The sequence below is a fragment of the Leuresthes tenuis genome, unplaced genomic scaffold, assembly GCF_036924035.1.
Source record: "Leuresthes tenuis unplaced genomic scaffold, fLeuTen1.0.hap1 SCAF_23, whole genome shotgun sequence".
Taxonomy (NCBI): domain Eukaryota; kingdom Metazoa; phylum Chordata; class Actinopteri; order Atheriniformes; family Atherinopsidae; genus Leuresthes; species Leuresthes tenuis.
The window spans coordinates 12207308-12219323 of NW_027325377.1; the positions used below are offsets into that span (position 1 = coordinate 12207308).

General features: G+C 45.6%; 3 non-coding genes and 1 pseudogene across 3 annotated transcripts; 1 reads left to right on the top strand and 3 right to left on the bottom strand.

Moving 5' to 3' along the window:
• The first annotated feature begins 4480 nt into the window (after nucleotides 1–4480).
• On the top strand, nucleotides 4481–4630 carry LOC140283484 (U2 spliceosomal RNA; annotated as a pseudogene).
• Nucleotides 4631–9224: 4594 nt separating this feature from the next.
• On the bottom strand, nucleotides 9225–9412 carry LOC140283337 (U2 spliceosomal RNA). The gene has a single exon (XR_011910042.1). It is a non-coding gene; the product is annotated as a U2 spliceosomal RNA (small nuclear RNA).
• Nucleotides 9413–9687: 275 nt separating this feature from the next.
• LOC140283537 (U5 spliceosomal RNA) lies at nucleotides 9688–9801 on the bottom strand. Its single transcript, XR_011910134.1, has one exon. It is a non-coding gene; the product is annotated as a U5 spliceosomal RNA (small nuclear RNA).
• Nucleotides 9802–10212: 411 nt separating this feature from the next.
• LOC140283438 (U2 spliceosomal RNA) lies at nucleotides 10213–10402 on the bottom strand. The gene has a single exon (XR_011910085.1). It is a non-coding gene; the product is annotated as a U2 spliceosomal RNA (small nuclear RNA).
• Nucleotides 10403–12016: the final 1614 nt, after the last annotated feature.

A 12016-nucleotide genomic window follows, 5' to 3' on the forward strand; every position in this document is an offset into this window, starting at 1 on the left:
TGTGTGAGTGTGTTTATGCTATCACCCATTAGTGGAGGCTCCGCTGCCGCGTGACGTCCAGAACCTGCCTCCCACCCTCAGTCAGCCTTTTGCCCAATTTCATCACTTTTCAGCTGTGGACAGTCCTTCTTCCAGTGTCCAGTCTGGCCACAGTAAAAACAAATATTCGGATCATAGCTCTGGCGTGGCCCATTTCGACCTCCTCTCCCACACGTCCACGTCTTCGACTTCGGCCTCGTCCTCTGTTTACACACACTGCGTAATACATGGTCATGGCTGCCAAATGCAGCTCCTTTTCACACTTGTCCCTTTTGGTTGTCTTACGCGTCTCAACTTGGTTATGAGCATGGTGAGCATATCGGCGAACGTCAGCCAAACGAGGACCCTCACACCATCCCACGTAAATGTTCTTTACTTCAGTGGCGACATCTGGCATGAGGCCTTTAATTATTGCATCGCAAACTGTGGCCTTCTCTCAGCCAAACACCTCTGATCTCGCTTTTCATGATGTAAGTTCCTGCGTATGCTGCCGCTTACCTGGATGACGTCATCATCCATAGCAACAGCTGGGCGGAGCATGTTCAGCAGATGGCGGCAGTGCTGGAGTCACGGGGCTCACGGCCAAACCAAAGAAGTGTGCAGTTGGATGGAGGGAGGTACGGTATCTGGGGTACCACTTGGGCGGCGGACAGGTGCGTCCACAGGTAGACAAGACAGCAGCGATTGCAGCCTGCCCAAAACCTAAGACCAAGAAAGAGGTGAGGCGGTTTTTGGGGCTGGCCGGATATTACCGGCGATTTATTCCCAACTTCGCGGAGCTGACCAGCCCTTTGACCAACCTTACCCGAAAAGGTGCCTCTGATCCGGTCCGGTGGACGAAGCAGTGCCAGGTGTCACTTGAGAGGGTAAAGCAGACCCTCTGTGGGGAGCCTCTTCTCCACACACCTAACTCCTCTCTCCCATTTGTCCTGCAGACTGATGCATCGGGAAGGGGGTTGGGGGCTGTTCTGTCCCAGCAGGTGCGGGGCGTTGACCACCCAGTGCTTTACATCAGCCAGAAACTATCCGAGAGGGAGACCAGATACAACACGGTGGAGAGGGAGTGCCTGGCCATCCGGTGGGTGGTCGGCGCTCTGCGGTATTACTTGCTGGGGCGCCCATTCACCCTTTGCTCGGACCTTGCTCCCCTCCAGTGGCTCCACCGAATGAAAAATGTCAATGCACGGATCACCCGCTGGTATCTGGCACTACAGCCTTTTAAATTCAAAGTGGTCCATAGGCCGGGGGCACAGATGGCTGTGGCCGACTTCCTTTACAGCTCGCATGGCGAGGTGTGTGTGTGTGTGTGGGGGGGGGGGGGGGGGGGGTGAGGCCGGACCGCTCCCCGGCCAAGGTCAGGCGGTGGAGGTATGTGGAGGGGGCGTGGTGCATCAGCTGCAGGAGAGAGCTGTGGAGAGAGCTCTGGGGAGCAGGACTAGGTGAGTGATTAGTACACCGGCAGTCACTTGTCTAATCACTCTCCTCTTTAAAAAACTCAGAGCTGTAAGGAGGATTGAAGTGGAGTCGGCAGCACGAACCGGGAGGGAAGGCCTGCGAACGACTCCACATTCATGAAAAAGGGTTAAATAAACTATACGTTGAACCGTCCTCTGTCTCTGAGTCTCTCTGAAAGAACCCGCAGTGGCAACAGGCCGCCTCAATGTGGAATTATTAAAGACAGTAAAGGACGATCTCTCTCGTTGGAAGTCCTTACCTATATCACTTATGGGGAGAGTTACAACCATTAAAATGATGATACTACCAAAAGTTAACTATCTGTTCTCAATGATCCCCATAAAACCACCTGCTACTTGGTTTAAGTCACTAGATTCATGCATCTCTAAATTTCTGTGGAAAAACAAACCACCACGTATTAGTTTAAAAACCCTACAGAAGACCAAGGACAGGGTGGATTAGATTTACCTAATTTTCAGCACTATTCCTTAGCCAATAGGTTACAGTATATATCAAAATGGTTTAAACCTAGCCCAATAGATGAACATGGATAAGTATAGAACAAGCATTGTGTGATAATCTGGAAATCTCTGACCTGCCACTTATTAGTCAAATAGTGAAAAATCACAAATGTTTCAAAAGCATTAACATCAGCACCTCTCTGACAGCCTGGTGGGAATTTCTTAAAATAACAAAGTCTTCACTTGTCCCGTGTAAGCTTACACCCATCTGGAACAATCCTGACATCCTGCAAAACAAAAAAATGCTAAACTTTACTCTGTGGAAGATCAAAGGAATCAAACATCTGGAACATATAATCCAAAATGGACATTTTATTTCATTTGATGAGCTCATATCACAACATGAGATAGGCAGCAATAAATTCCTAGAATATCAACAACTTAAGTCTATAATAACAAAGAAATATATCCTCCACCAACCAGACTTACAACTCCCGATTAGGGTAGCAGAATTTCTAAGCATCTGCACCCCAAAACTACTATCAAAAATATATAAATTATTGTCTAAGATAGATGACACAATGTCTCTACCGTCCTCAAAATGGGAGGCAGATTTATCCATCAGTTCTAGTCATAGCTTCTGGCCACAAATATGTTTGAACACCTTCACAATGACTCGAAATCCTAATTTACAGCTCATACAATACAAAATTCTTCATAGAACACACTATACAGGACAAAGGATGTTCAGGATGGGTCTAACACACTCAAACATCTGCTCACATTGCACAGATAACACACCTGATGATTATGCACACGCTTTGTGGTTTTGTGCGCCTGTCCAGAAGTTCTGGCTTGAAGTCTGTGCGGACCTATCAACATGGCTAAAGTGTAGCATTCCTGCATGCCCCACACTGTGCATACTGGGTGACTTAGACAACATCAACGTGGAATTTAGCTTAGCACACATGATCCTCACAGTGTTATGTATAGCAAAGAAAACTATTCTCATGAACTGGAAAGCGAAGAACAATCTGTGTATTAACCAGTTTAGAAATTTTCTTTTAGATTATATTAGCATGGAAACAATGTCTGCTTCCTCAAAACATCAATTGGCTGAATTTAATTCTCTCTGGTCCCCTCTGATTAGCTTGATCACATAGTGTTGGTGGTGGGTTGATGTCCCGTCGCTCTGGGCGGTTGGGTGTGTGCTGGGGGGGGGCTGTGTGGCTTCGGGCGTCTGGTGGTCTCTCGGGTCGTGGGGACCGGGTTGGTCATTGCTGGGGGGGACTGTGTGTCGGGCTTGGAGGGCAGTTTTGGGGGCTTGCGGGTGGGGCTGTCTTGCGGTGTGGGGCGGGGTCCCTGAGGGCCTTGGGGTGGTGGCTGCTGGCTCTGTACCGGGTGACGGGGCCGCTCTGGCGTGGGTGGTGGAGCTGGGCCTGGACCTGGTGGCTTGCCGCTGCCTTGTGCCCGGGGCGGGGCCCTGCCTGTGCCTGGGGGGTCTGGGTTGCCCTGGACATGCCACAGTATGCGTGGGTTGGTGCAGGTCCTGGTGCCGGCCTTGTTGCTCTGGGAACTCCAAGGTGTCCGCAGGTGGTTGTTTTTTTTAGGGTGTTGGGGCGTGCGGTGAGGAGGAGGGGGTCTGTATGGGGGTGTGCTTTTCCCCTGTTGGGGGGGGCCTGGGGGGGCCTGGGTGATGGTGGGTCTCAGGCCCGGGCTGCTGCGACTGGTGTGACCGGGTGATTTGTTTGTTTGTTTGTTTGATTTTTGTTGTTGTTTGTTTGTTTTTGTAGAGGTCCTCTAGGGTGGGGTTGGGTTGAGTGGGGTGGGGCGGGATGGGTTCCTTCTGGGGGTACAGTAGCTCCCGGAATATGGTGACTGCAGGCCCCGAGCCTGGTGGACATCAGGCCCTCCTGCCCTGTGTTGGGTCCCAGGTAGCGGGGATGCCTATTGCAGCCAGTCTCTGGCTGCCCCCTCCGGGGTGGGAGGGACCAGGAGGATGAATTATTTATTCTGCTAGTTTATATATTGTAAACATAAACAATAAACAATTATAAAACTTCCCTTGGCAAAGCAAATCTGTTTGGCATAAAGGTATTCAGACTACAATTCTGCTGCCATAATGCACAATTCCGGATTTTGATATAAAATGAATTCCTTCACTCAAACCAAGTTAAAACTGCATTTTCCTTCATATTTATCCATGTCTAAATAGCTTTGAACAAAAAAGAACGTTGTACTTTGCAGGATAGGAAACAACAACACTAAACCTTTAGGAATCCGAGAATAAGCTTATTTTTACGAGTTCTACACAATTTCGGATTTTGATATAAAATGAATTCCTTCACTCAAACTAAGTTAAAACTTCTTTGTCCTTCATATTTATCCATGTCCAAATAGCTTTAAACAAAAAAGAACGTTGTACTTTGCAGGATAGGAGAGAACAACACTAAACCTTTTCAGGAATCCGAGAATAAGCGTCGTTTCACGAGTTCTACACAATTCCGGATTTTGATATAAAATTAATTCCTTCACTCAAACCAAGTTGTGATATGTCTATGCAAGGACCACATATTAAATGGATTTGTATCAATAGGAGTTGAAAAAGGAGCTTGCTCCGTTCACTCCAAGCATCGACCCGGTACTGCAGTGCCGCTGGGAACGGTGCGCTCTCCTCTGCTCTTGTGAAAAAGCAAACAGCGGTGCAGGATGGAAGTTTCAGGGACCCCAAGATGAAACTTTCTTTTAGTCTGCTGAGAAAAGAGAGTGAATGCGAAGTAGACTTTAACACGGCTCTGGGAGCGAGCCGAGTGCGGGCTAACCAGGAGAATTGCTTGAAAGAAATGCGACACCGAATGAGCGGTCAGAACAAAGCCTCAATATGGTGTTCCTGTGGTGTTTTTATAAAATGCGGTGAAAATAAAGGTGTGAATGCCCCATAGAAAACTAAAAGGTGGAGCGGAAGTGTTCGGCTGCAAGAAGGTGTGAATGTCCGACTATATTTGGTGAAAAGCAGGTGAAGCAAGGTCTGAATGCCCAACCTTACATCATCAAAAGCGAGATCAGAGGTTTTTGGCTGCAAGAAGGCCATAGTTTGCCAAAAGCGGGTAAGGTGCGAATGACCGACTAAATATCAAGTAAAAGTGAAGTAAAATATAAATAAAAGTGGGGGCGGAGGTCTTCGGATGCAAGTGGGTGTGAATATCCCACCATACAAGTATGGTGGAGAGGAAGCTGTGAATGGCCGACCATAGTTTGCAAAAAGCGGGTGAGAAAAGGTGCGAATGTCCAACCATACATGATCAAAACAGGGAGCGGAGGTGTTTGGGTGCGACAAGGTGTGAATGTCCACCCATAATTAATGAAAAGCGGGCAACAAGTAGGTTCGAATGCCATACCATACATCATCAAAAGCAGGAGTGGATGTGTTCGGCTACAAGAAGCTGTGAATGTCCAGCCATAATTACTCAAAAACGGGTAAGAAAAGGTAGTATTGCCAGACCATAAATGATCAAAACAGGGAGCGGAGGTGTTCCGCTGTAAGAAGGTGTGAATGTCCGACCATAATTGGTAAAAAGCGGGTAAGAAAAGGTTAAAATACCCGACTGTACACAATATATAGCGGGAGCGGAGTTGTTTGGCTACTAAAAGGTGTGAAAGTCCGACCATGGTTTGTAAAAAGCGGGTAAGAAAAGGTGCGAATGCCGGACAATGTATGATCAAAAGAGGGAACGGAGGTTTTCGGCTGCAAGAAGGTCTAAATGTCCAACCATAATTTGTAAAAACCGGGGAAGAAAAGGCTCGGAAGCCCGACTATACACCATCAAAAGCGGGAGCGGAGGTGTTCAGCTGCAAGAAGGTCTGAATGTCCATCAATAATTGCTAGAAAACATGAAAAAAAATGTTCGAATATCCAACCGCACATGATCATAAGTGGGAGAGGAGGTGTTCAGCTTCAAGAAGGTGTGAATGTCCACCCATAATTCCTCAAAAATGGGTAAAAAAAAAGGTGCGAATGCCCAACCATACATCATCAAAAAAAGGACTGGATGTGTTCGGTTACAAGAAGGTTTGAATGTCCGAGCATAGTTTGTAAAAAAATTTCCAGTTCACTCCATTAAATGCCTTTTCTGCATCTAGAGAGTCGATTGTGGTTTCCAAGTTGTTGATGGTAGAATAGTCTATGAGATTAATGATCCGGTTTGTGAACGAACTGTTGTGCCTACTGCTCTTCAGCCTGTCAAATGAAACGTAGAATTTAAAACGTGACAAATGAACGAAGACCCAAGGAGTTGAGTCGTAAACTAATCAATACACTTTCCTGTGCGAGGACCCGTCAGTCGAGGAGTTGAGTCATGAACGAATCAATACTGTTTCCTGTCCTGCTGACTGAGCTTATGAAGCTGCCGCCTGCCATGTGGTGAGGAAGGGTACTGCATGAAAATGAACGAATCACTCACTGAGACAACTCGTTACTCCCGAGTCATATAAAAAATTTGTTCACGTCGAACGAATTGCTCACGAACGACACATCACTATCTATTTGACGAGTTATGCATGAATTCGGATTTTGCAATAAAATTAATTCCTTCTCTCAAACCAAGTTCAAACTGCTTTGTCCTTCATATTTATCTACTTCTAATCTAGTTTCAACAATAAACAACCCCACATCATATTTGCTCTTCGCCCAAAGATCATTGGGCACTTCAGCCAACATGGGTATCGAAGACAAATCTTTTTCAGATTAAAAACATGCTTCAAAATGTGATTCTGTGGTAGGAATTAATTCCACAGTTCTTTGACAATGCATTGTACTCAAAAATATTTTTTTGTATGCTGACAATCGTTCAGAAAACATAAAATTTGGATCAGCAGGTGAAACGGTCCAATCCGTTTCTTTCTGACATGTAGCAACAAACTCTCCCACACCTTGTCAATGCCAGTGTGTAGGTTTGGCCAAGGAAATGTGAGGGCGAGTACCACAAACATTAAAAAAATCGAATTGCTCTGGAGTGAGCGACACAGCCAATAAAGCAGGCGCACATATTTTTTCACTTCTTCTCATAGTCATTGTCAGGCCCCAAAGAAATGTGTGATCTTCAGTGCAAATCAGCAGGTTGCATGAAATCAGAAAGGGGTGAAACTAACGCTTTTGCTTCTTCCACTAGTTGTTGTGAAAAAGGAGAGCTGGGAAGTTTCCACTCATAAGCATATGTAAGTGCAGATGAATCAAACTGCACTGCTGTGAAAACTTTGTCAGACTGTAACATAACGTTAATACCCTCTGGTGTAGAAGTTAAAATAATGCCTAATTTACACATGAGATCACAGCCCATTAGGTTAATGGGACACAACTCTGATAACAAAAATGAGTGTTTGAAGGAGAGCCCATCGGGAGTGACACACGCAATGGGCGATATCATTTTCTCCTTCACAACCTGGCCTGATGCAGACATAGAGTAAACGTGGTTTCCACTTAACTTTGGAGGACAATCAAACTCCCCTGACGTCACTACTGATGAACATGTTCCTATATTCTGAGAGAAATATCTTTGCTCTAGGACGGAACTAGCATGCAAAACTTTACTACGTGAATCACAGTCGGCAAGCGTTTCTTCACTACACAGAGCAGGAAAAATGTGTGAGTGTGTTTGTGCTATCACCCATTAGTGGAGGCTCCGCTGCCGCGTGACGTCCAGAACCTGCCTCCCACCCTCAGTCAGCCTTTGGCCAAATTTCATCACTTTTCAGCTGTGGACAGTCCTTCTTCCAGTGTCCAGTCTGGCCACAGTAAAAACAAATATTCGGATCATAGCTCTGGCGTGGCCCATTTCGACCTCCTCTCTCACACGTCCACGTCTTCGACTTCGGCCTCGTGCTCTGTTTACACCAACTGCGTAATACATGGTCATGGCTGCCAAATGCAGCTCCTTTTCACACTTGTCCCTTTTGGTTGTCTTACGCGTCTCAACTTGGTTCTGAGCATGGCGAGCATATCGGCGAACGTCAGCAAAACGAGGACCCTCATACCATCCCACGTAAATGTTCTTTACTTCAGTGGCGACATCTGGCATGAGGCCTTTAATTATTGCATCGCAAACTGTGGCCTTCTCTCAGCCAAACACCTCTGATCTCGCTTTTCATGATGTAAGGTTGGGCATGCCGAACACTTCCGCTCCACCTTTTAGTGTTCTATCACACCTTTTTTTTCACCGCATTTTATAGATTATGGTTGGAAATTCTAAACCACTCTCATCCGAAGACCTCTCCTCCCGCTTTTGATCATAGATTGTCAGGCATTCGCACCTTGTCTTACCCGCTTTTTACAAAATTTAGTCGAACATTCACACCTTTTTGCAGCCGAACACAGTTTTTTGCAGCCGAATTTGGGCATTCGAACCTTTTCATACCCACTTTTTACCAACTATGGTCGGACATTCACACCGTCTTACAGCGGAACACCTCCGCTCCCTCTTTTGATGGTGTATGTTCGGGCATTCGAACCTTTTCTTACCCGCTTTTTACAAACTATGCTTGGACATTCAAACCTTCTTGTAGCCGAACACATCCACTCCTGCTTTTGATGATGTATGGTTGGGCATTCGAACCTACTTGTTGCCCGCTTTTCATTAATTATGGGTGGACATTCACACCTTGTCGCAGCCAAACACCTCCGCTCCCTGTTTTGATCATGTATGGTTGGACATTCGCACCTTTTCTCACCCGCTTTTTGCAAACTATGGTCGGCCATTCACAGCTTCCTCTCCACCATACTTGTATGGTGGGATATTCACACCCACTTGCATCCGAAGACCTCCGCCCCCACTTTTGTTGATATTTAGCCGATCATTCGCACCTTACCCGCTTTTGGCAAACTATGGCCTTCTTGCAGCCAAAAACCTCTGATCTCGCTTTTGATGATGTAAGGTTGGGCATTCAGACCTTGCTTCACCTGCTTTTCACCAAATATAGTCGGACATTCACACCTTCTTGCAGCCGAACACTTCCGCTCCACCTTTTAGTTTTCTATGGGGCATTCACACCTTTTTTTACACCGCATTTTATAAAAACACCACAGGAACACCGTATTGAGGCTTTGTTCTGACCGCTCATTCGGTGTTGCGTTTCTTTCAAGCAATTCTCCTGGTTAGCCCGCACTCGGCTCGCTCCCAGAGCCGTGTTAAAGTCTGCTTCGCATTCACTCTCTTTTCTCAGCAGATTAAAGAAACTTCCATCCTGCACCGCTGTTTGCTTTTTCACAAGAGCAGAGGAGAGCGCACCGTTCCCAGCGGCACTGCAGTACCGGGTCGATGCTTGGAGTGAACGGAGCAAGCTCCTTTTTCAACTCCTATTGATAAAAATCCATTTAATATGTAGTCCTTGCATAGACATATCACATATTAAACTGATAAGTACAGATACTACACTTGATCTTAGCCAAAAGGCCGAGAAGCGATAACTGTCCACTGGTTCACGTCCGAGGGCCCTTCCTGGCACAATGCGCACTTGTAGCGGTGTTCTTTTTATGGCCATAGTGTCACTTTGCACCTCCGCCCACCCGCTGCACTGAGCACTCTTCAACCCTTTTAAATGGTATAACTTTACACTACCGCACGCTCCAGCGAGCACCATTCAAGCAACATCGGCACAGTCGCAACAAGTAAGGCGACTCTACTCAGAGAAGTCACTCTGCACAGTAACAAGATTTCTTTTGCACAGACAGAAAGGGCTTCACCCACAAAGGTAAAGCCTGCCAAAAATAGAAACAATTCATTAGTGCTGCTCTCCACGGAAGTCCTTAGTAAAAGGCGAAAGACTTGTACATTATGAAGAGAAACCAGTGTATGATTATCCATCACTGCGGGAGCAGGGCATCAGGCTAGTTGGCATAGCCACCTTCCCCATGGTGAGCTTTGCTTGGTTGAGACGCTTGCTCCCCCCCCTTGCTCCTCGGCTGACCAAGTAGGAACAATCGGGCCCTATTCGATGGCTGCCTTGTCTTTTACTCTGTGCAAAAGACAAGGCAGCCACAAACAACACGGGAACACCGTATTGAGGCTTTGATCTGACTGCTCATTCGGTGTCGCGTTTCTTTCAAGCAATTCTCCCGGTTAGCCCGCACTCGGCTCGCTCCCAGAGCCGTGTTAAAGTCTGCTTCGCATTCACTCTCTTTTATCAGCAGATTAAAAGAAAGTTTCATCTTAGGCTCCCTGAAACTTCCATCCTGCACCGCTGTTTGCTTTTTCACAAGAGCAGAGGAGAGCGCACCGTTCCCAGCGGCACTGCAGTACCGGGTCGATGCTTGGAGTGAACGGAGCAAGCTCCTTTTTCAACTCCTATTGATAAAAATCCATTTAATATGTAGTCTCGCATAGAGGACATATCAGACATTAAACTGATAAGAACAGATACTACACTTGATCTTAGCCAAAAGGCCGAGAAGCGATAACTGTCCACTGGTTCACGTCCGAGGGCCCTTCCTGGCACAATGCGCACTTGTAGCGGTGTTCTTTTTATGGCCATAGTGTCACTTTGCACCTCCGCCCACCCGCTGCACTGAGCACTCTTCAGCCCTTTTAAATGGTATAACTTTACACTACCACACGCTCCAGCGAGCACCATTCAAGCAACAACTTTGCACTCCAGCTTCGAACATCGGCACAGTCGCAACAAGTAAGGCGACTCTACTCAGAGAAGTCACTCTGCACAGTAACAAGATTTCTTTTGCACAGACAGAAAGGGCTTCATCCGCAAAGGTAAAGCCTGCCAAAAATAGAAACAACTCATTAGTGCTGCTCAACGTTGTACTTTGCAGTAAAAGAAAGAGCAAATCTAAAGTTTCAGGAATCCGAGAATAAGCTTACTTTCATGAGTTCTTCACGATTTCGGATTTTGCTATAAAATGAATTCCTTCACTCAAACTAAATTAAAACTGCTAAACCGCTAATCTGTTACATACAAGGCAGATGTCAAATTCACCGAAATAGGATCTAAGGGTATTTGGCCAATCGAGCTGTAGCAGCTTCGGTAAAAGAGTATAAGTTGAAGAGTTTGTGAATAAAGGTGTGCGCACACATAGTGAGTTGTAGGAAAATAGGCAGGGAGCAATGCCGGCTGGGGTATATGTTCTTGTATGTTGTCTGACTGTTTGATTTGAATGTGTTGTGTAAGTGTCCTGAAATGTTATATGTTTGGGCTGTGTGACATGCTTAATGCTTTTCAGTAGCAACCCACTTATTCATATATAGCAACTGACAACATAAGAAGTCCGGACATACTTTGATAGTAGTTGTAGAAGTATCCTTATTGATAATAGATAAACTAATTCATAGTGATAGAACAGTAGATGAACAGGTGCCTGCACATGTCTCATGAAAATAAAATGGGTGTATGATTGCTGACGGCAGAGCAATACTGCCAAACTTATGAGTTCTTTTGGCAAACTTGATTCAGTGTCTTGACGTGTATACGCTGTTTCGCTGACTTGTCACAAGAAACAAAGTGTGTTTGATAAGATCCGACCATTTTATTACGGGAGGATCAGTATGTATGGATTCTGATGTGACTGATAAACCCATTCGTATCTTAAGCATAATCTAATACGTGAGACAACGCCCTGGCACACAATCAAAAAAAAAAAGAGAGAGAGCGGTTTTGTGTCCCCACAGTCCATAATGTAGAAAAGAGAGAAAAAAGCCTTTCTGATTTGGTGTGTGTGCTCACAGTGCAGAGTGTAGAGAAAAGAGAGAAAAGAAAGCCGTTTTGGTGTCACGGGTGTTGTGACTTACACACACACATTTCTGAATTGAGAAAGGAAATTATTTTAGAGAAAGCACTAGAGTTTAGATCCCACATTTGTTGATAGGCATTCATTTAATTTTTCTTTTAATCAGTTTTAAAGTGAATACTAACTGAGAAATGAAAAAGGTGAAGAGTTTAGAAGCTTGGTTCAAGAGCAAAACTTGGTTTATGATCAGCTGAGTCTCTAAACAGAACAGCAAAGGGCTTCATCGAACATTTAAAAAAGATTCAGATTGTTAGAATATCCAGAATTTATAGGA